Source organism: Rhodnius prolixus, unplaced genomic scaffold (assembly GCF_049639745.1).
Source record: "Rhodnius prolixus isolate KJV_2025 unplaced genomic scaffold, Rpr scaffold_8, whole genome shotgun sequence".
Classification (NCBI taxonomy): domain Eukaryota; kingdom Metazoa; phylum Arthropoda; class Insecta; order Hemiptera; family Reduviidae; genus Rhodnius; species Rhodnius prolixus.
The window spans coordinates 33865386-33889624 of record NW_027411593.1 but is presented as its reverse complement, the minus strand read 5'-3'; the positions used below and the strand labels follow the sequence as shown (position 1 = coordinate 33889624).

The 24239-nt window shown below is 32.1% G+C and overlaps 1 long non-coding RNA gene across 3 annotated transcripts in view; it reads left to right on the top strand.

Annotated features, from left to right (window-relative positions):
• Positions 1 to 19491, top strand: part of LOC141451269 (uncharacterized) — a 67202-nt gene extending 47711 nt beyond the window's left edge. For all 3 annotated transcript variants that reach the window (XR_012456648.1, XR_012456650.1, XR_012456649.1), the window contains 9 exons: positions 604 to 835; positions 923 to 1139; positions 3404 to 3561; positions 6358 to 6629; positions 7498 to 7620; positions 7694 to 7875; positions 14492 to 14749; positions 16842 to 17065; positions 17161 to 19491. This is a non-coding gene — a long non-coding RNA (uncharacterized lncRNA). The remainder of the gene's footprint in view (positions 1 to 603; positions 836 to 922; positions 1140 to 3403; positions 3562 to 6357; positions 6630 to 7497; positions 7621 to 7693; positions 7876 to 14491; positions 14750 to 16841; positions 17066 to 17160) is intronic.
• The last annotated feature ends 4748 nt before the right edge of the window (positions 19492 to 24239 follow it).

The window sequence follows — 24239 nt, the reverse complement described above, 5'->3', positions numbered from 1 at the left end:
TTCAGGGTCTATACAAGAATATTACACTAATATAGATATAAATTGTAAAATAATATATAAAAATAATAATTTTTTTGAAATTGTTTAGAAAAAAATATTTGAAATGACTTACATTGTAAAATTTGTGTAGTTTAATGATAAACTACATCACCATTACTGTTGAGGATTCATAGAAAAGTGGGTTTATATAGAGGTAAGGGAGGGGTGAAAACAATAGGGCTGGAAAAACCTAAGGCATGTGGTGAGTAATAGTTAAGTTACTGTTTGAAGAATGTTGTAGAAATATGAAAGGTTGTTGGTGTCTGTTCTAAAGTTGTACAGACCATGAAGAAGGTAATATATTTATCGAAACGTTGATATGAAGAACAAAATTTGTTTGTGAATCTATTGACCGCCCTTCAATATTAGTTATAAAACCTTAAGTGATGTAAAGAAGAAAAGAAAACTAGATCATGTTGTCTGTTTCCCATTGTTCCCTCTAAAGCTTTAAGCTTTCCTCTAAAGTCTTTTAAATTTAAGTAAGGCACAATGCAATAGAAATCAAACAGTCTGCAACATAAGACGATCAAAGTTAAGAGCATGAACCATACTTAATTTTTCCAGGTGCGCTGAGGTGACTGTTTCAAGTTAAAACGATTTACTTTTTTGAGATGCCAATGAAATCCATGTGCGAATACATACACCAAATAATTCTCTTCATTGATTTGCTGCCACTTAATTCAGGAATTCTCCAAAACTTTTGGCCATAAGTGAGGGAATTGTTTCGGTTATAGTTCACCTTGTACTGAATAGCCTACTTCTATTGATTCTTCAAGCGTTAATACTTGCAAATAAGGTAACTCCTTCTTAATCATCATGGGTATTTTCACCTTTTGTTATCATTTAATAAATGAATTTAATATATCTTGTAATTTCTGAATAGATGTGCTAAAAGCTCGCCTGAAAAAATAAAATTAATTGGCTAAGAAATTTAGATGTAGAGGCTCCAAGGAGATTATAATGGATTTTACTTAAAAAAAAAAAAAGATTATGAAGTATTTTATTTATTTTTCTGTTTATGGTGATTTTCTGTAACAAATCGAAGAAATTTTACTTTACTTTTTGCTAAACATTACGTCTGAGAACTGGTATAAAGAAAGGTAAACTATCCATGTAACAAGTTTTTGCCTTATTATGGCTGGATGACGTAGAGATTTACATATCTTTATAACTTTTCTTTTCTTCTTCTTAATTTTACAGTAATCAGTGGTGTTGGTCGGTTAGAACAGACTTATTTTTTTTACACTCTACAAATTTCCTTATTCGTTTCCTGTATTTTTAAGAAAACATAAACATTTATGTACTCTTTCATTATTTCAGAGAAGTTCTGCAGATGGTTGATTGTTGCAGAGTATTTCCTAGACTATGATCATAATATGTAGGAATGTTCTAGGCTGCATTCCTAGATGGTACCGAACTTTAAGCCTTCGATGATAGAAGACATTACTGCCTATCAGATGGCGTATTTAGAGTCTTCCCTCTAACCTCTTAAATTGCAGATGGTTCTAGGGAATCAGCTTGCCATATGACCAAGCTTGATATCCGAAATTTACGCATTGTATTTCGATAGATTGATGCATGTATTAAACGTTTTCCAATCGTAACTGCTTGCCACAAAGCTGGGAATTTCTTCAGAGTATTATATATTATTTAGTTTTCGTTGTTTGAGTTTTTCTTGGACGGTAAATTTTCTCTTCTGTTTCTCTCACTTGTATAATTTTATTTTGTCTTTCAGTCAATTGACCTTTCTTGCGGTTAACTCTTACTATTGCCTAAGACCATCAAGAACTCGCAAGCTTTCAACAAACTTTACACTGGGTTTCTTTATGTTTCTTACTACGAGTACAATGTTTAAAGTAAAGCTAGATTTTTAGGATCTTTTTGATGGATTTATTGGAAGTGTAACTTAAAATCCATGTGTTAAGTTCGGTTATGAATACTTTACATTACTTCCTTTAGAATAATTAATAACTTTTATTTATAAATTTACACACTTCGTAAATGAAGCGAAAAGAAGATGGTAAAACGCTTTTGCAAATAATGGTGAAAGCTCGTACGTAAAACAGAAATTAAAGATAGCTACCCATAGAGAGATTATATATTTATCTTACTTTTCAATTTATTTTACAATTCTCAAAACAAATTTTATTAAGGATGGACTCAAACCACACATTTTATTATTAAAAGCTCTACTTTAAAATGCTCTTTCCTGAGGGATTTCTGGAATTCTTAAATACAGAAATACTAACTAGAAAAAGAGAAGTTTTACTTCTGAGGCGGGAGAGAGCGGCTGGTAGGCTATAAGTTCTAGTTAACTTTAAAATGAAAACTTTATTTTAATATTTATTTAAATTTACTTCATATAAAGTAAATTTAAATAAATAATTTAACTTTAAATGCTAACATTTTAGCGCGAAATTCTTGCCAATTTTGTTCTATAAAGATTTTTAGAGTCTGGACATTAATTGGCTATGTTAAAAAGTACAGGATATAAAATCTTTTATTAAGAATTTAATTTGAATTTACTCAATACCAACTGTCAACACTCAAAACTATAGAAAGTACTGTAATCGACATGAACAGTTTTAGGCAACCCTTTCAACAATAAACAGTTTCCGAAGTGACAAATCCAGATATCTGGTAGTTTCTGGGGCAGGTGTTGGTATGGTGGTAAGGTGGCTTTGTAAATGGGAGATTCTCAAATCGAATCCTGCATATGACTACTTTTTATTTGTTAGAAAAAAGTTGTTAATAGTAAAGTATGAGCTTCAGCTCCCGTCCATGACGCCTAATTGGTATTTGGACGTTAAGCCCCGCCTGTGATAAAATAGGCGATTACTTTACTTCACTTGGTGGTTTCTAGTCTCTAGCCATGGGTGTTGACCAATCCATGCAGACTTAATCTTGCATTGTTACTTTTTGTGGGGGAACTTAGGTCACAGAAAACATATCTCTGGTATCTGTTCTTCAGCGAGTGGATCCTTCTTTGCAGACTGTCAGAGGAAGAGATGAAACAGTCTCTTCTATCCTTCCAGATTATGTTTCAGTTGCTAATTTGAGTTATAAGAATTCGGGCAATTCTGAAAAAAGTGAAGAAATAATGAACTTTAAGAAGAAGAATTCTCTTTTTATTCTTTCAAGAGTGTTTCAGTGGCTGGGGTATAGAATCCGCCCCCCACGCACTAATCTCTTTCTCTACTAAATTCCAGTTCAGTTGGTACGAGAACATAAACATTATTTTAAAGAACAACTTTAATAAAACTAGAAGTACAATTCAAGTTGCATTAAAATATGAAAAAAGTTATATAAATTTAATTTAAACAGTTAAATAAATTGATGTTTTTGAAGGTTGTTTGATTTGAAGGTTATCTTCCAAAGTATCAAAGCATAGCAATGAATGAGGCATTAAAATAAACAAAAAATAGCCCACTGTCAGCGCAAGTTGTGGGCTGCAATGATCGCAGATGACTGATCACATTGGAAATAAGAATATATTGACATTAACAGCGTCCTACACTTAAGGTATTATTATAGCCTGCCTCTTGTTTAATAACCAGTAGCGTAAGTATAATCTACCAGACATGTCTTCTAAGCTGTCTCAGCTCTCTATATTAGAGCCTTACCAAAGTATATTGCTGTTATAATATAAAAACATTGGTCCATTTTATTGAGTAAAGGAGCTAAGTAGTTAAGCAGATAGGATTACAAACATGCCCCATAAATACCGAAACCTTAACATTGGTGATACCATTATGTGGTTAGTGCTGGGAGGTGGTTCTAAGCAGAGCGGGGTTGATTTTATTTCATCGTCAATCTTCACCTTCTTAATCCTGGCTTCCCATTAACTTACAGCGGCTTATTAAACCGACTTTCATCAATATCTTTTCCCATCCTGCCGTATAATATTTATATACTTATTTAGAAGAAACCTATATTATTTTCGAGCTAAGAGAATCAGGGCTGCTTTCGTGCTTTGTACAAATCTTCGAGTGACGAGACAATGTGCTGTAAAAATTCCTCATGTAACAAAATCTAAGTTCACTGGGGCGCTAAGAGACTCAGTTGATCTAATTCCCTACCCTGTGCTAATCTGAATTTGACGCTGCATAAACCCGCATACATTTTACTGATTTTTAAAAAGTATTCTAAATAAAATAGAGATGATAATACTTCAGATAAAGTTTGGCTTCAAATGGTACAGTTTAAGGAAGGTATTTTAATGTTTTTTTTTTCTTTTTATAAGAATGGTTGACAATTACTTTCAAACGCAGGATATCATGATCGTTAATATTATCTATTCATGCATAAAATTTGAACTGTATGTTAGAAACCATTGATTAAGTTTATGCTGTACCATAAACCTTTCTCATTATTTCTGTAGACTGAAGCATGAATTATTTAGAATGCCATTATATTCGGGATGAACATTGGCAGAGTTCAGTAATTAGTGAGAAACATTCTTTGTCTAAATAAAAAACTTTATTACGGATTAAATTAAAAAAAATAATAAAATAAACACTAATTAAAAATTATGAATTGTAAAGCCACAAGAGATGAGAACTTAAAAAAGTTAACGGACTTTAAATTATAAATTATCAATTTTAATTAGAACTTTTTTCTTTCCTTCGTTTAAGACGAATTCAATTCCTTCTTTCAGTTCTACAAGAACTCTACAAGAAAAAGAAACTGCTCCGTAAAAAGTATTAGACAAAGGTATCAATGGAAGTCGAAATCGGAAATGAAAAACTGCACTTCGGAATTCTTTAAAAGGACTAGTGGCATTGCCTATGGGATCTGACTTCTTAAGATCGTTCGGAGATCTGAATGAAACATCAACTTTGAACTTTCTTTGATTTACGTTTCACTTCCCCTTACTTCTGTTTATAAGTACTTCGACTAATTATTTACATTAAGTTTTTCACCAGCACTACCTGTTTCTTTATTTTTTCGTTTTCAAGGGACTTTGAAACATGTACTTCTGCTATAAATCTATAATAACCTCCGTGCTTCCACTTATTAGAATTAAAAGAAAGTAATGGACGTTATAAATGGAAATTCAAAAATGACTCATTAGGGAATTTAGTTCCCAAAATCATTTTATGATGAGTTGTCCAGTTGGCTGCTGAAACAGTGGTACTGCCATTTACAAATGGACAGATGACGGCCGGCTAGGGAAATGGACGGTGGTAACTGTTGGTGACAAAGCTATGGTGGAGAGTTGATATTGACTGGAAATATATTCAACTAGATTGGAAGTACACAGTTCTCTACTCAGTGGTACCCATTGGGTATCTGCAAAGTTACCCTCTGGGGGTTTCCTATTCACTGTTTCTTGCATTTACCCAACTCCTACCCTTCAGTTTACTGCCTTTTTTTTTTCTTTACATTGTTTTCATTTTATCATTTCAGTTTATAATTTTGTGTAGATAGCTTTTGCAAAATCAGTTTTTTTTTTCTTTTGTTGTTTGTTTTTTCTTTATAAATAAAATTGGTTACAAGCAAGGCTTTAGTTTAGAAATTAATAAATACCTTCGCCTAAGCTTTAAAAGTTTACATATTGACATTGATTCATAGGCATGCGTTTTCAAATCCATTTTTCTCCTACAAAGATCTTCTGTTAATCGCATACCTGAAACCAAGTTGAATGCATAAAAGGGACCGATTCATTTTCAGTAGAGGTTCCAGTAAGATTGTCAAACATCAAATCTGCAACCTGATGCACCAAAATTGCATTTCTTACAGAGACAATATTTTCTTTGATTAAGCTAAGTGATCGCACAAACTCTTATAATTATTGAAATTATAGTTGCGCTTTTACAATACAAAGTCAAACCATTTGTTTTAGTTCATTCATTTTAGTTCACCCTCTAACAACATTTCTCTACTCTACTTATTCTCTGAAAGCCATTTTAAAGGGTTTTTGTCATTTTCAATTCGAAGACGTTTTGGTTAAACACCTTATGCCAAGTCAAATATTCCAAAGATTAGAGGTTCTGTATTTTTGTGTAAAACCTTTTCATTTTATTTTATTTTTTCTGGGAACATTTATTTTTTGGTAGTTTTGTGGTATTTAGTGGAAGCTATGGATGTTCTAAAGTATTTTTCTTTCTTCTAATTGTGTAATTCTTTTCAAATGCCTAATTAAAACTGCATGACAGTTGTACTCGTATAAGGTTTGATAAAGTTTTGGACATTGTCTTGCTGTATTTTGAAACTTTTCAAAGTAGAATCGATGCATACTAAAGGATACAAATAATTTTTATTTTACTTAAGTGCACATGTCTAATGTTGTTTATTCTATTTAATTTTTTTTTTAAGCTGAAGACAAATCTGTTTTTGGGGGTGAAGTTGATCGCCTGCTCATGATGCCCCTGCGTAATCTAAACGATCAACAGTGCACGAACTTGATTTGGGTCAGGTCATCAAATCGACTGAAGAAGTAGAAGTACCAATACCTACAAAACTCTGAAGGTGCTCAAGACAAGTGTAAGAGCCTCAAAGTGGCTATCCCACCGTTATACCAGCGGACTGAGAGGCCAATCTCTCATAACCACAACATGATACAGATTAGAAGAAATACAGATTAAAAGGTATATGAGTTAGAGACTAAGTAAGTGTAAATCTGTTTACAATTAAACTTATTTGAAATATAAATTGTTAGACTGGTTAAAGCTAAAATTTTATTTTGTTTAAAGTGGGTAAAAGAAAAGTAAGTGTACAGCATTTGCAGTGACTGTGCAAAAGGGTGAGTGCTGAATGGCACAGGTTGAAAAAAAAAAAGTGAACACCCCTTGTGGTGCGTATTCCCAGTAGGAAAGGTTATGTTCACAGGGGAGAAACGCTTTATACATAATATATGCATCTCTGTGGAGATATCGACCTAGCTCGGCGAGAATAGTTACTCTCTGGCTGTACACACCAGACCAAAACTCGCCGATCTTTCTCAACAACATTCAACCTAGGCCATTCAATCATCTCTCTCTCTCTCTTAGCTGATTCAGCTAAAAAAAAGTTCCGATCAGTTGAACATTTTTCTTTTTTTTTTTTTTTTGCTCCTTAATACAGAATATATTTTTCTTTCGTAAATAACACAATTTAATTCTGCGTGGGTCAAATTATTATTTTTATTTATTTCATTACATTTTTATAAATGAAATAATCAATTTTGCACCGTTTTTGGTGACTGATTCATTAATCCAGAAAAGATATTGACAATTTCAGTCGTTATTTTCCAAGCTTTCGACCCAAGGGCCACCTCATCTTCAGGACTTAGTGCATAAGCAAAAAGGGCAGAAGATCCACCAACCTTACCTAATATAATATTATAATTGTAAATATTATAAGCCCTGAAGATGACCTAGACCCTAGGTCTCACGTTTGGCAAAAATAAAACAAAATAATGACTGAAATTGGCAATGTTCTTTCTTTTTTCTAAATAAATATGGATTTTATTTACAGATAACTTCAACGTTAACCATTAATACTGGGCTATACATGTACGCCAGTTGATCTCTTAACTTTAAAGCTGTTCTTAAAGGAATCAGTGGGACTCAAATATAAGGATGTAACCTCCCGTTTCTTGTAAGCCCTTTTCTTTTACTTCTTCCATATCTCATTATTCTTATCTTTGATTGATTTTAGTTTTTCTTTGCAGCTTCATGACTTAGACTTAATTGTAAAATACATTTCAGTATTAATTGTGAAACATAGAAGGCGACTAAACCAGATGATTTAAGTAATTTCCAGAGAGAATAGCTTTTTTCCAAAATGAATCAACGAGTAGACTCTGATGTGTAAAACTACAAAAATGTTGTCTTCATTTTGAAAAATAATTTGGTTAGTTCAACCATTAAGAAATATATTAGGACGATAGCTGGCGTTAGAAACATTTTATGAGTAAATCTAAAAGCTGTATATTATCACCAGTAAAAATGTAGTCTTTCCCATTGTTACCCATTCATTTCAATGGAATGCTATTTCCTAAATAAAAAAAAAGGGAATTATCCAATTTTATTAAATAGTTGCTAACAAAATAGTCTGCATTAGAAATATACCCGATCATAATAATATACTTGAAGTGTAATTTATACGCTACATTTTACACATATCGTCCATGAAATCACATCACTTCACATAAACTACAATACCAGATGGATTCTGTTGTCAATCTATTCACAAATCACAACACAATACTCAGTTTGCCAATTTTGCAATATTTGTTTGGCAATCACGCTTGTAAACTCATTTTTATTTGATAATCTTTGAAAAGATATTCCTTTTCATCCTACTTCTGTTATCATTGGTATTGTATTTCCCAATGACAATTTGTTTTTGGCAGTCAATGAGTATTGTTGGTCAGTAATTTGTTAATTGGGAAACAAGCGAATATTCCTTCACTAATTCAGTCAACGTGAGGGATTCACACTTTTTGGAGATTATCGTGCGACAATTCTGCTGGGAATATGGAATTCATTCAAGTGTGAATAATGCGTGTTGCTTTATTTATTTTTTTCGCAGCAAGGTTAATTCTTCCTGCTGACGGAATTTATTATTGGCTTGTCAACTAATTAAAATTAAAACATTTATTTCAAAGGCCTAATTGTTAGTCTAACATTATTTGATATTCCAGTACATTTATTAAATATTAATGTTCAATGTTAGTCAATGATTAAGTTTCCTGTTTTTTGCGTGTTTATATAAATTTGAAATAGAAATAGTTTTGTATTTCTAGCACGCATCAGTAACAGAATTATCGATTTGTAGATTCTATTCTCTCCTATGCTAGAACCCTTGCTTCTATTTCTATTTCGACAGAGAGTTGTGAAAATCTGTAACTATTAAATGGTGGTACACATTTCTTTGTGAAAAGATGTTTTACGAATGAAATGGGAGATTATATAGAAAATCTTCTTTTCCATTTCATTGGGTAAGATTTATCTCGTGTAGTAATTTATTAGATTATTGTGGATTTGAGAAACATTTTACCACTTCATTAAACGCGATAAATTGATCGAAAATTTCAAAGATTTTTGTTTCTTTTGAACATAACTTGTTTGCATAAACGAAAATGTAACTCCTTTCTTCCTCTGGGGTTGGGCAGTGCTCTACTATTAATTAATTATTAATGTTTACTACCAGATTTTACCTGAAAAGCGTTAGAAGATACGGTTCCTAAAAAGAAAAAGAAAAAAAAAACTGATATGGAATAACGGTACAATAGACTTTAAGAGCAGCGAAGTTAACAGATAGGGCAGGCTCTCCGGGCATCCCTTATAAGCAGAACGCTCACCCTTTGGCACTCTACACAAGAGGTGAAGTGGTATTTGTAATGCTGAGTTCAACTTGTCCTTTGTCTTCACAATCAGCCACTTGATCCTTCACAGTTTATTCACATCCTGTACGTTCGAGACACACACACAACGCCACTACCACAGCCTTTATGATCGACATTCTCCCCTATCTCAAACCAACTTCATTCTTCCTTCCGTCATTACCCTAATAAATCTGTCACAACTAAAATCATTCCGGTGTCTCTGACCTAATCAGTCGACAAGCAAAGAATAAAATACATAGCAGGAACCCATTTTAGTGGGTGGATTGATTACATGATATAAATATTTTATTTGAGTTTACCAAAGGTAAGCGAAGGTAAATTAAGTTACTAAAGTTAAGGTAGAGGTTCGGAAATGCTTGTTTCAACCTCTTTAAGCATTTCTAATTTCTTGTTGACTTAGGAGCTAGTCGTTAACTTTCACATTTAGTTACTTGATACATTTTACATATTATTATTATTATTTTATCAATCAATATATATTGTTTTATAAAAATCATTAATTATTTTTGGTGACTGATTCATAGTTTCAATAGGATGAAAAAATAACTGCCAGTTTCAGTCATAATATATTTTTATTACGCCGAGCTTTCGACCTAGGTACTAGGTCATCTTCAGGGCTAATTGACAATGTAACATTTTACATCATTAAAGAGTTGATGTGTCTTCTGTCTTGTCTGCTCCTGGCTCATGGAGAGTTAAAAATTTGTTATTTAGAACTTTAATAATAGTTAGAGCGTTTTGAGTGCTGTACAACCAGCATTATAAATTTTACAAAAAAGGGTGAGGACTTTGATATTCATACATTTTTGTTGTTCGGTAAAGAACGAAAAATCCCAGTTAAAAACTTGTGAACAACCCTCTTCAGACAACAAAGAGTACTTTTGAAGGCCTACCATCATTACTCGCTTTGTAATTATGCCAAATTTTAGATGTTCGTGCGGCTCACACTTTTAGAGAGAGAGTTTTCTACCAAATAATAACCTTCTAGTTAAAGGATAACAATGCACAGCTTTTTAGGGCCCAAAAAGTCCTTAAAAATCTCCAGTTTAAAGAAATTGGGTCAATTTTAGTTGTAATTTTAGAAATGAGAAATGGTCATGACAGTTTTTTTTTTTATCGTCTGATAAAAAAATAATAAAATAAAATATAAAAAAAATGCAGCTAAACGATGTTGAAGTAAAAGAAGAAAAAAGGTATACCTATATGAGTTCAGCGCTAACGTGAACTCTGACTACTGTATTTCTGAATAGTGTTTACTTAACGTTTCAGAAGAATGTTCTTTTGAACGAAGGATCCATTTCAACATTTATTTTTCTAAGAGCTTAGAAAATAAAAAAGGCCAAAGTACTTATAAACTTTACTTGCATTTGCATTTTATAATTATTCCCTTTCTAGTGCTGTTTTATTTTATACAACTGCAATTACGATAGTTGCTGTTCTTTATTAGAGTTAATGTTGCCTATTTAACAGTTTTAGTTAGCTGCGTGCCTTTATCATTATTTCTGAGGAATTTCGGTTAAAGTCTTAATTATTGTTGTTAGGTACTTAAATTTTTATATTATCTTTGAATTCCACAACAGTGAAATGTCTGCTAAAGTGCACTATTTACCCTTACTTGGAGAATTTTCTCTTTTGCTTTAAAATTTCCGTTGAATCATGTAAGTAAAGAAGCAGTATTAAAAAGAATATGTATTAATGCTACTCGTCACCCGAATCCAGCTCTATTTCTTGATGGATAGTTTTCTACTAATACGTATGAATAAGTCCAAGGTGGCTTAGATGGATCACAAAAGCCTGGCCAGAAAGTAGAAATTAATAGCAAATGATTAAGCAAAAATATCAATAGAATCTGTTACCAAATAGTGCTACTGAAAAATAATATTTACTGAACCTCACAAAGAACTTTTTATTGAATCTTTTAAATATCCAGAGAATAGGTGCTTGTGTTTTTTATGTACAATAAAACAATTAGAAGTTTAATTTGTGTTTGAAAAAAATTAATCAAGGCAGTTGATTTACAAGTGATAATTTTATAATGGCTACAGAGTTCTTTTTCTAGTTCTCCCTGTTGTGATTCTCCAACTGACCTAATTATGTCTGTTCTTTGATTCTCCAAACAAGATAAAATGGAACTGAAGCAATAGCTGTTTCATCAAATTACGGAAATTAATGAAAGGCTATCGCATCGAAACATGAATTTTTTTCTTTCTGTTGTCTTAAAGATTATAATCTTTTTAATTAAAATAGTTTGCTTTATTCATTTGTACTTGTTACCTTTCTACTTGGAGTATATTTTTATTCACCTCATTCCGTATCACTGTCAATTTAAATTAGGATGATTTTGTAAAATATCATTTTCTGTTTCTGTCCATTGATTTGCCAGCTTCCCTGAAACATTCCATCACTTCGTTCTGCCTATGTAGTAATTTTTCATTTTGGTTTCTTCTTAACCTAAAATATTTTAGATATGGAACCATTTATTCTGAGGACTCCTGCATGTGCTTCGTATCACTCTTATAAACACTTTATACTGAATCAAATGCAAAACTCGTCTCTTGTTTGACCACTTATACAATTTCTTGTTTCTTTACAGCTTTTTCGTAACGGTTCTTAAAGATGTAAATATATTTTTGGTTTTTATATTCTTTGTTTTGGATGAGGAATTGAGCATTTCCTACTGGAATTATCTTATCCTTCAGGACCTCAATAGTTTGTGCAAGAGGTTTATGTGCAAATCCAAAGCTATGCATGTGGATATATATTTAGTTTCTGCAATCATGGGTGGATCTTTCTTGTGTACACCTCTTACTTTCCAATCCTCTAGTATATTTTGAGTGTTAGATGGTTCTTGGAAGTTGCTGGTTAACCATTTAGGGATAACTTCTCCGCTTTTCTTAATTAGTACTAAAGGTATTTTATATATCATGTTTCTTGTTCATATTTTTAATTCTATTAATGCATCCACGTTCGAGCACCATTTGAATATTTCCTTGATTCTTCTTTTGATTTTTTAGCATACTTACTTATTCTTTTCCTTTTGTAATGAGAAGAATTTGCAGAACAGTCGCCATCCGTCACAGGCTCTCCACTACCTAGCTCCACCTTAAAATTATTGACAGAAAGAGAAAATCAAGGTTATTTTGCATCAGTTGTTTTGGTTTTTCGGATAAATTACATCGTTCTTTCTAGGGATGAAAAATTGCAACTGGTTTATTAATAATATTTAAGTGCACTCTGGATGACTTTTTTTTTAAATTCGACTAAGTGCAATACTTGAGCTTATATGTTCATACCTTACCCGGAAGAGTGTAGCCTAAATAATTTAGCCTGATAACTCTCGGCAGATACGTCTGCGTGGGAAAGCCGATTACGCATTACTCAATATTACTAGGAGAATCATTAGTGCCTAAAATCTACACTAAAACGAACTAAAGCCTACAGAATGTCAATGAATTACATTCAAACCAGGTACACACTCCTAACGAAAAAACCCAAAATAACCTTACTAAAATCTATTCTAATACTCTAACAAAACCTAAGAATTTATTGATTCACTCATCATCATCAATCACTCAACTATTTACACATCTCTCCAATCCATGCAAAGCTTCAATGTCGCCAAGGCAAATTTCCTAAAAGCGACAGAAACTGTCTAATATTACTGAAAGATATCATTATTCAAAATAAATGCACGTAGACATAAAAACACAACAGCGCTAATATCATAGTTGAACAAAGTAGGCGGACGGACTGCTAAATGAGATTGCTAACCAGAGCCGCGTCATGAATACTGAACAGCAAACTTCCATTTACCTAGATTTTTCTTCCTCTTTCAGGTGACCTTTTTTGTTATATAGATAAATTTTACTTCTGTAAGAGAAGTAGGTTGATTACACGTTCGAGTAAATGAACTAGGCTTTAAAATATGAGTACAGTTTTAATCAAGTAAAATTTATAAGCTCATAGAAGTTGTCCCTTTATTTTTAAACTTAAACTCTGATCTAAAACAGTTTCAAGATTTCTAATACTTCCTTATCGTTAAGAGTACTCATTCAATCTTCTTTGTCATATCTTCATTTTTTTTATTTGTTGCTCTATCCACCCTATTTTTCATAGGGATCTACCCAATGCTTCATTGCAATCCTTAACTTTGTTTTTGTAAAGCTTAAAGAGAAACTCTTCGTAATATTGCAATTCCCGACACCCACTAGTGTTCCAAAACTTCATACATTAAATCAGACCACTCCTTTAATCTTTTGAGATTAAAAATTTTGCATAATAATTAATTACTTATTATTATTTATGGTGAAAACAAAATCGAAAATCTGCAAAGTTTTCTCCAACATTAATGAGCTGAAGTAAAAATTATAATAAGGAACTAAAATACGTAATTGGCAAGGACAAAGTAATGTCAAGAAAGAAGTCTATTTCTAAACAATATGGCATGCTGATGACTGGCTTGCACATCCAAACAGAGCATAGCAGAAGAAAATCATATTAGTGTTTAATAACTTCAGAAGTTTCGGGTTAATGTGGGGCGAATTTCATTATAAACTAATTTTAAAACACTTGTAGTTGAATTTTTTGACATTAGCACGTTAATCAAAATGTTAACAAAGTTGGTGAAGTTTTATTAAAAAACAAAAACGTGGACTTATCTAACACATTAAAGAATGAAGTTACTATTTATACTGAGATTGCTTTTTCCTTTTTTTTCCTCAATCTTTGGAAATTGTAAAATATAATTTGAGAGAAAATGAGTAAGCTAGAAAGTTGACTGGGTCCGACTGGGTTGGGGGCTGACCCCTTGGGAGTATGACCGACCAGTTAGTATGCATAGCATCACTGCTCCCTGGAGGCGAACTTAGAGTCACCCCTCTGTGATAGATGGGGTAAGAAGAGCTGGGGCAATCAGACACCCGCAATAATCTGTCACAACATGTGCCAACGATTTGTCTCAGCTAGGAGGCTGTTTCCTGCACTCGCCTAGCCAGCCATTTACCACCACTATCTATCTTTATCTCTACCTTTAATGCTTCTTGTCAAAATTTTCTTAATTTATAATACATTTTTAAAAAAAAATTCTTTAAAGTTTTCTCTTGCATTTACTATTTTCAGATCTTAGCTACCCCCTGAGGTTAACCAAGAGTGTTTTACTTCTCACCTTTCTCAAGAAAGGGTCGTGAGAGGTAGCAGCGAAAAGTGGTGCAGCATTAACTCGGTGCACACACTGCAAGATCAACTATCTGGTAGTAAGCCACAATCTGTGCTCTAAGACTTGAACCTTTGAGGGGTAACAGTACTGAGTAGATAACTTTAAATACCTGGAATCTCTACTAAGAAGGAACATGATGTGAGATGAGCACAATATCGAAGGTTAGCGTTAAGATAAGGATTCCTCATGGGTTGGAGCGCCATCTAGAAGTAACAACAATTTTATATAGTATAAATCCATGCACAATGAACATAGCCTAAGTTCTACAAGAAATTTATGCATTAGCAAGAATACATGACACAGGTTCTGTGAGTTGCAGTGTGTTAGTAAATCCCTTAGCAAGGGCGCTTTTGAACGTCAAATTTCAAATGCTGTTGAAACTTAATTTAAGGCCGATTCAATGAAGTAATTCGTGCGCTAGAAAACAAGAATCATTCCTGTAAATCATATGTAATTTTAATTAAGTTATTTTTTAATTACTTACTGTATCAAACAGTTTCTCTCAAAATTAATTAAACATAACGTTAAAGGAAATTTAATTTGAGAAAGTTTATTCTGTGGAATATAATAAAAGAAAATTTAATTTAAAAGTTTTCCTCACTGGATTTTCTACAATTGTAGTCGAGAGAAGTGGTAAAATATTAAATTATTTAGGATAACACTTGAAAGAATTGGCAGTACCTTCTGGAAGACTCATTTCCTTCCGCAGTTCCCTTTTTTTCATTTATCTTTTAACACAGCTTTCTACTTGTATTATCCTCCTTCAAATAAAGTGGCAGTGAATAGTAAATTAAATCAGATTCTTTCGCTACTTTAATTTTATCTTAGCGTATTATTTTTAATCCCATTTTAAAATTTGCATTCAATTTTAACAAGTTAATTTTCTCATTTTCGCCAACAGAAATTGTTATATTGAAGGAAAGTTTTTAAGTACGAAAAAATGTATCGTATGTGTAAGAAATTGCCCACAATAATCGTAGGTGTTCATTCATACTTGATATTCCGTTTAGACTCGGGTCTTTTTTTGGGCACTAAGAGTAATCTCGTTTTTACCAAAAAGTGATTTCCAATAGCTACAAACAATTAAAATGACTACCAAAGACCTGCGGACACATTTAGCATAAATGCTTCAAAAATTCGTCAAACAAGAGTTAATTTCAATCAAGAGATATTACCTTAGAGATATCATTTCAAGTTAAAGAAAGTGGCAAACACTGTGCAACTATTTGATTTCATTAAACCAGTTTTAAAAGTTTTATTTAAAAGAAAAGAGCATTAAAAATTAGTGGTACCGTTAGCGGTAATGTTTGTTATCTTGGAAAACTAGATTTTATCCGGCCATTCCCATACGTAACCTACTTCTTCCTACAAAATTTATCCCATTAATATTGGCGATTTGTGGAGGAGAAGTTTTAGATTGGCGACAATAATGTGATAGTTAATTTGTTGGTTGATAGTATCGCTTTAAGGTGTGAACTATAACTGTAGTGTATCCGAAACTAAACCTTACTCAATAACTACTTGGCCTGCAGTAAAGACATTTATGTCTTTTTCTGAAAAAAATCAGTCATAAGACTGTAATAACTTATTTATCTATTGAATGTTGTTTACCAACATCTATTCGATTGAATAATTAAAGTCTATTAAGATCATATTATTAATACATGTTTTTTATAACTATTATTTTAATATAATTTAATAGTTAATTATTCGAATAGTTATACTATTTTTATATACATCCGTCATATTAATTAGTGTATTCATGTAATTACAATTGTTACATACGTGGTTAATGTGAATGCTGGATGATTTACACACTATATATAAGTATTATTATATAATTATATAAGTGTAAACGCCTCGTTACATTGCTTACAGATTTTTGCTAACGATAGAACTATTTAAATAATGACATTAGCTACTTCTTCCTATGAAACTTATCCCATGAGTTCGTTCTTTTGTCATTAGTTTCGCATATCATTCAATTCTGCCAGTTACATGCACTTATTTATGCACTCGCCTCAGAAGTGTGATGACAGTTCGAGAAAGTTCATTTCCAACATATCTGAAATCAATTAAAAAAAACTATGATTGATTTACAAATAATGTTCACTTAGCTAAATTGTTTTTTGCAATATGATTTGGAGGTGGAAATTGTTTGGCTCCTATTAATAATAGGAGTGTGCAACAAGCAGCAAAATATAAACATTTTGTTTTCTGTGTAATTGGAACTCTTTTTTTTGTGAATTGCAGGTAGAGGTAGTAATCGTACTGGGTAAGATGACCGATTGGCACGTTTACATGTGTACAATGTTGCTTCAAGCCTAGTAAATGCAGGATTAACTCTAGTCAATAGCTGCCAATAGCGGGGATGCTGGAGTTTTGAAAGGAAACTAAATAAGGCCGTGGACAAATTTAAATATTTGGCATGAGACATCGATAATTGAGTGCTGAAGTCCGAAGGAGCGTAATGCAGGGTAAGAAGATCGCTTGCTTAATCTAGTTAGAGTAGAAATAAAAATAAAGAGAAGCATTTAAGGTTTATAACGCTCTTTTGGAATGCATCATGTAGTTAAAGGCCTTCGACCTAGAAGTCCAAAAAACAAAGGAACGCAAACTGACTTTCTGAGCTGGGCAGATAAGAACATGGTTCGATCAATCATGCAATTAACCCAATTTTGTACTCATTAGAAACTTGAAGGTGGGATTTGTTTGAAAATACTGGAAAATAGAGGACAGAAGAATACTAAAATTTAGGTTGGAAAAGGATCTTGAAGGCAGGAGGAAGAGAACACAAAGGCCGAGATCGATTGTACTAAGAGAATTTCTTAAAAATAAGTAATGAGATTTAATTCTTCATACAACATATTTATTTTATTTTATTAGTTAGTTACAGATGTTAAACTTTTGATAATATTAACATCTGTAATATTAAATTATCTTATTAAGCGAAGTGTAAAAGATAATAGAATAAGTGGAATGTATATGTTCTTAAGCTTCTATGTTTGTATACAAATAAAACTGTCGAATATTTCGCTTCCAGAGCAGGTCGATTTTCTTTACTCTTAGAGTAACTCAAAAATATATTTACATAAATACTTTTAATGTTCGACATTATTAAATACTTTTCAAACTTTTTGTATCATTTTCAATTATGAATTAACATATCTTTTCTTCTGTAGTAATAAAAAGATAATGTCTATAAAAAGTATTTAATACTGTGGAATAATAAACATACTAATGTGAATTTATTTAAGAAGAACAATAACTTTGACTGTGATTTAAATTACCGACAGTTGCGAGGGCTAATATGTATCTAAAACATAAAGTACTGTAAATGTTTTGTGAAAGGTATGTTAAATTTGGCTGAGTTATTTAGGGGAAAGAGAAACTCTGCCCTTAAATTTTTGGAGAATATTAATTGTTTTTCTCAGAGAAAATAAGAAAATTATGGTACTGGAACTAGTGAACTTATTGTGTTAAATAGCTTTTTAGAGAATAATGAATTGATATTATACTTTAATCATTGTTCTGAGTGACCTTGGGCAATATTTTTCCCTCTGACCTTAGTGACAAACTAGTAATCTTAAAGAACACGTAATGTCACGTCTTTGTGGTGAAGTAAAGGTATTTTATGAAGTGTGGGGAAGTTAGAATATGAGCTCAATGAAGATGTGCAAGGATACAGTTTTTTCAATGTACAATGCCAAATTGCATCAGAAGTATTATTCCATAACTGGGCGTAATGTATTGAACTCGACTTTTTAAAAATAAGTATCAAGTAGAATGGTTTAGTTATGAGTTTATAATTGCAATAAAAATCTTTTCTGAATTTCATTGCTTTGAATGTAATTGCTCCAAGAAAAAGGAATCAGTTCAATTTTCATATCTTCTGGAGTTATCAATATAGGAGCCTAGTAAAGCAGAATTACATCTTAACTTAAGCAGAATTACTTTCTTAACGTTGTAATAAGTGTCGTTATGTCGTTATTACTGCTGATTGGGGACTTGTTTAAATAGGATGGTTTCTGTCCATGAAGTTAAGTTATCCAAAAAGTACGAATGTGGGCAGCATTTAATTTGCAGAAAGGGAAGGTCATGAGGGCAAACAATGTAGTAAGTCCAAGGGCGGTGAAAATGTCACGGTCAGACCTAAACACGTGTAAAAAGGGATGTAGTAAATGTCCCTTCTTGACAAAGTAAATTTAATGTTTTTTTAAATTTTTTTTTTGGATATGAGAAAATATTTCAATTGAGCGGATACACTCTTTTATTAGTTTTCTAAATACATGTTTTGAAGTCTCCTCAAAAAACTAGTTTTACAAATTAGTCTGGTAGTGTGACAGGCAGCTTATTAAAAAACATTATAATCCCTGATATTTCAAATTATTTCACTAATACTGGCCAGTGATTGGTAGAGGAGAACGAAAACCTCTTCGCGAAACCCGCCCTTTACCGAGCTGTATTTCAAAATATTTTTGTATTTTTGTCATAAACAAATTTCGAATCAAATAGATAACTTCCCTTTATTCCTCTGTACAACAACTTAAAATTTATTAAATTGAACTTTTAAAAATATTCATGTGATTTTATTACAAGTAATAAATGATAATCTTTTTTTTTAAAAAAAAATACAAATAAAAATAAACCGAGATAAATTGTTGTGTTATTCAAATGATTAATGCATTCTTTATGTTTATTTTAGGAAAAAGCTTGTTCGTGACTAAAGACATCAAAAAGTCTGTCATCAACAGAACGATAAAGAAATATCATTTCCTTTTTCTTTATTTTCTTGGACTGTACCGCTCTATATGATCTTCTCAGAATACTTTACCCTGCTGTTTTGATATTTTCCTACTATTTTGTTGCGAAGTGTTTTTCTCTTTTCACTCAACTTTTACTACTTTTTTCAGGCTGAAAATGCAAGTGTCCGTGAGAAGGTGGGTCACGGTGTCAAAACTTTAATTTCAGTCAAGAAGTCAAGTAAATTTAACTTGGCTGATCTTTTATGGATAATAATAAAAATATCATAGAACTATCAAAGCTTGAAATGACAGTTTTTTTTTTAAATTTTTATGACAAAAGAAACAGTAAAATAAATAATATTTTTATTTATACGTTGGATTCTCAGCTAACTCGATTCGCATAAGTTGGCACGTTGCAGCAGTATCTGGGTGTTCAGTACTGAAGGTTCTTGTATAAGGTGCAAAATATGTGTTGCGTACGTTTTATGCAATCCATGTGCAACGTTCACAGCTGCATTTTGTACACAATCGCATAAATGAAAGTGTGCACAATCGTTGATATTTCAATTTGAGTTTTGAGCTTTTGTGGAGTGATAGTCTAGCTTCCCACTTATTATTGTTTATTACTGTAGAATGAGAACGTTCTGTTTATATATATGACTGTTACAAAGAAAATTTTGAATACTGAGAAGAAATAATAAACTGAATTATTACAGAGTGAATTTATAAAAATATTTTTACAAGTTAATTTTTAAGATAAATATGTTCGTTACAAAGAAAATATGACTTGTACGTCAAAATTAAGACAATTCAGCACCATCAAAATTAGGTTCTTCTTCATAACTTTTAACGAGTTCATATGTTGGTTTTTACTGACCTAATCTGAACCAACAGTACAGACGACATTAATTCAAACTTTTCTTTTTGTTCCAACTGTTGTTTATGTAATTTTTCATGTTTTTATGAATGAATACATTTAAGTGCGTTATGTTTATGTCACTATATTTGTTTTAATGTACTTTTTATGTAGCTTTGTTACATAGTAAAAAATCCTGCTTCTAAAACAGAAATTTTATTTGGTTATGCTTATCTTTGTAGAGTAATACTGTGACAATATGCTGCACAGTACCTTGTCTAGATTTGTCTCTAATTTGTCTACAATCAGCATTGCGTTGCCTTAGAAAATAATCCGCATCAGTGTGGAGATTGCGATTTAAAGTTATCAACCTTAAGTTTCATTAAAAAATTTGATAAGACTGATGCCCAAAAGAACTGAAAAACTAACAATCATCTTTTATTGCAAGTAAATCAATTAATACAATGCACCTAAGTATATTTCATCTCGAAATAGAATTATTTATAACTTATGAATCGTAGTTTATGGATTAATGAAGAAATCCAGAGTTCCTGGTTGGATTAGTTTACTTAAAGTAGAGCTGTTGCAATTTTTTAAGTTTTCCTCTAGGGGCGCGAAAAAAAGCAACTAAAATGAAAGTCCATTCTGAGGCTTGAACTACCACAGTGCGTCCGAACAAATCGTGCTTTAACCTAAAGCAAAGCAGTCTTAACTCTTTCCATTTTTTTCTATTCCGACTGAAGATTGTAATCCATGTTTACTCATTCCTTAACCAGTTGTCATAAGATGGATGGACGTTTACTCTTCTGTCTCTCAAGATCTTCAGAACCAATCGGCTATGTAACCCATTTTACTGTGAGTTCTCTTTAAACCACAATTGCAATTGAGAGAAGCAACCAGATGTCTAGAGGTCTGTGAAAGATGTCACAGCGTCTTACTAACTAATAGGAGCATCCATTTTGAAATGCTGAAATCCTATACAGCTCATCCACTTTGGATAAATAATATAAGCATGTCCACGCCTAAAACCGACACATATAATTTTGAGTTGCGATAAGTGTTGGATTACTGAATTCTACAAAGTCTAGCCTTCACAAGTTTTCGAAAAGACAATAATTTCTTATCAAAAGGCTTACTATTAATCTTTCTAGTAAGAAAAATCTGCCGACAATATCGGAACGTTACTGTTATTGTAATTTCTTATTGTGAATGGTTTCATTTATATAGGAAGTTTAAGTGTAACAGTTTACTGTAACTGCGGTTTATTTGGATAGAATATCCGTTATGCTTCCGCATATACGTAAAAATAAAGAAATAACTTTATCAAAATGAAATGAGGTGAAGAAGTCTCCAGATATGTGTCAAGATTCAAGGTCACTCGCATACTAGTTGTTATGCGTCCATCTCTGCATTGTTATTGTTGTGCGTTTCAGTGGTGTTTGTTATGTCTTATAGACATGACCATGCCATGAAAGTTGAGTAACCTTACACAATGCCGGCCAATTCAACAATCTACTTAGTTACTCTCTCTTTTCCCAGTCACTACACTTTACGTTACATTACTTCATTCTTATTACAAACATCGCAACTTAATTCAATAAAAACACCATTGCAACTGAACTTCTTCTTTTCAACTCAATGTTCTCTCAGCTGTTCCGTGAATGTTTGTCCAGGCTTTTACACTAAAACTTCATATTCGTTCTGCTATTATTCTTTCCAAACGTCTTTCTTTCTCTATCTCTTTCTTTGAGAGATGCTTTCTCGTTTCAGACCCTAAATCTTTAGAATAAATGTGGAATAAAACAAAAAGTTAGCATTATCTTTCACGTTTTTACTTTAACTCACTGCACATTCTCTCTTTCCATACAAGAACGCCACTTTTTCGAAGATTTTGGGTGCCCCTCCTGGTACCAGGTAGAATCTCCGGAAGTCATTAATGTGAGCAGCAAAACCACATGTATTGTATAGCTAATCGTCACATATACTCTTTCAAATTGACCTAGTTAATTGACTGAAGTCTTTGCAGCGTTGTGTTCTATACAATACACGCTTAAAGGAACTACCTAGATCTCGATGTTTTCTTCAAATCAAGTAACTTTCTCTTTAATTTAAAAAATGTTGTTTCTCATTACGATTGGCGTGAGTGAAAGTTAAGCAGATATGTCAAATTATCGATATTCAGATCACTTCTAAGGTGAGATCTATTTTTTGTTAATAGATAATACTTTTTTCATATAGTCTTCGATTCTCAGTTTCTTCGAATCTAATTGTGAGTTAACATGGATATTTGTGCAAAGTATATTACCTTTCAGCCTCCATTCTGGACACCGGTTTGATATTTGGCCGTTCAACTCCACATTAGCTTTACTCACTTCAAAATCTGAGTCGTATTTTTTTAATTCTTTGAAAAATTCATGATATCACCTTAGGCCACCTTTATGTTTATTAATCTGTATGTCACTTCAGTAATAACCCATGAATCTGTTTAGATCCGCGGGCAACAAAAAATGGTTAAAAATCCTTGAATTGTTGGTAGAAAATGTGATTGTAATTATAGAAAGTTGTATCCACTGCTTTTCTGCAGGTCTTTTATCTCAAATCTGGGTATAGAAATAATAAGTAAACATGAATAAGTGAACATAATAAGCAATGCTTAACACCATTATCATTACAATGTAGCTGATGTGTCAGATGAAAGTGACTTTCGTTCGTATGTTTGTATCTTACATAATATCAACTTACTATAATAGCTAAATGAGTAAACAAAATAAACAAAACCTATTTTTTTTCTATTGTAATTTCAGTGAGTATTTATTCTGAGGTGGAGCTGGGCGCCAATTCTGCAGCACACCTAAATTTCATTTCATTTCAGTTAGTTTCAGGAAGCCTTCCCTTTTAGGCAATTACATAAAACAATTGTGATTTTTTTTTGTGACATACAATAGGGTGCTCAGGCACAAGATAGTGCAGAAGAAGTTGAGGGTACGGTACACTACTGTATAGGACAGTGTATCGCCAATCTAGATCTAGAAATGTACTCTCCAGCGAAGGCTTGGTTACAATATTGTAGGCAGACTTGAAGGGTGCTTCTTGGAAGAAGCCTCAGGATTTTGGGACCTGTAGGACTGGGAGATAAGAGCGAATACTATTTAAATGTTCAAAACTTAAATAAAACCATCTTAGAAACCAATTATAGAAGAGCCAAAGCAAATTAAAAACGATACGAACCCCAAGAAGCGGAAATTACTGATTATAGATTTTTATAAATACTCTCTCAAGGAAAGAATGTAAAAAAAAAGAAAAGAAAAGAATTCAGAGAATGTAGTTGCAAAAGAAATGCAAACAAATAATGGAAATGCACAAATGCTACATTAATATTCAAATGTTGACGTCCCAAGTCGTTAACGCACACCACATAATTTGACTACACACACTAGCTTTGCGTTTCAACATGTACCGCACTCTATGAAAATCCATTTGTACTCACTAAAATTCAGTTATTCATATTCAGGAAACACCATAATCAGTAATTTCCGCTTTGTAGGGTTTGTACCGTTTTTAATTTGCTTGGGCTTTTTAGTAATTGGTTTTACGACGGAATTTAGTGCTGAACAATTAATGCTGACAAAATAAAACGGGTAGTTTCTATTATATAAAGACTTCTTTTTTTTTCAGTTAGGCACTATTTCTTTAAACTTTATTCAACTAGTTTCATGATAATCTCGAAGTCCATTTTTCCCAACGTTCATAGTTAACTGCTTGGTTGTTAATTGATATGTTTTAACCCTAACACTATTATTGAGAGTTTCATAACATAACATAACATAAATTTATTTGCTTTTTATAAAAATACAATTTTTATAAAAGCTGGAGTCTAGCCTAAATTTAATATTCAATAATCATACAAAATACAAAGAAACCACAAATAAACAAATTAATTCTAATATACAAAACAAAAAACAAAAGTATTCTTTTAATTAATTATTAATTATCTATAAATTACACTATATACAGTAACGTCGAGCAAAATTACAGCCAACGTTGGAGTTC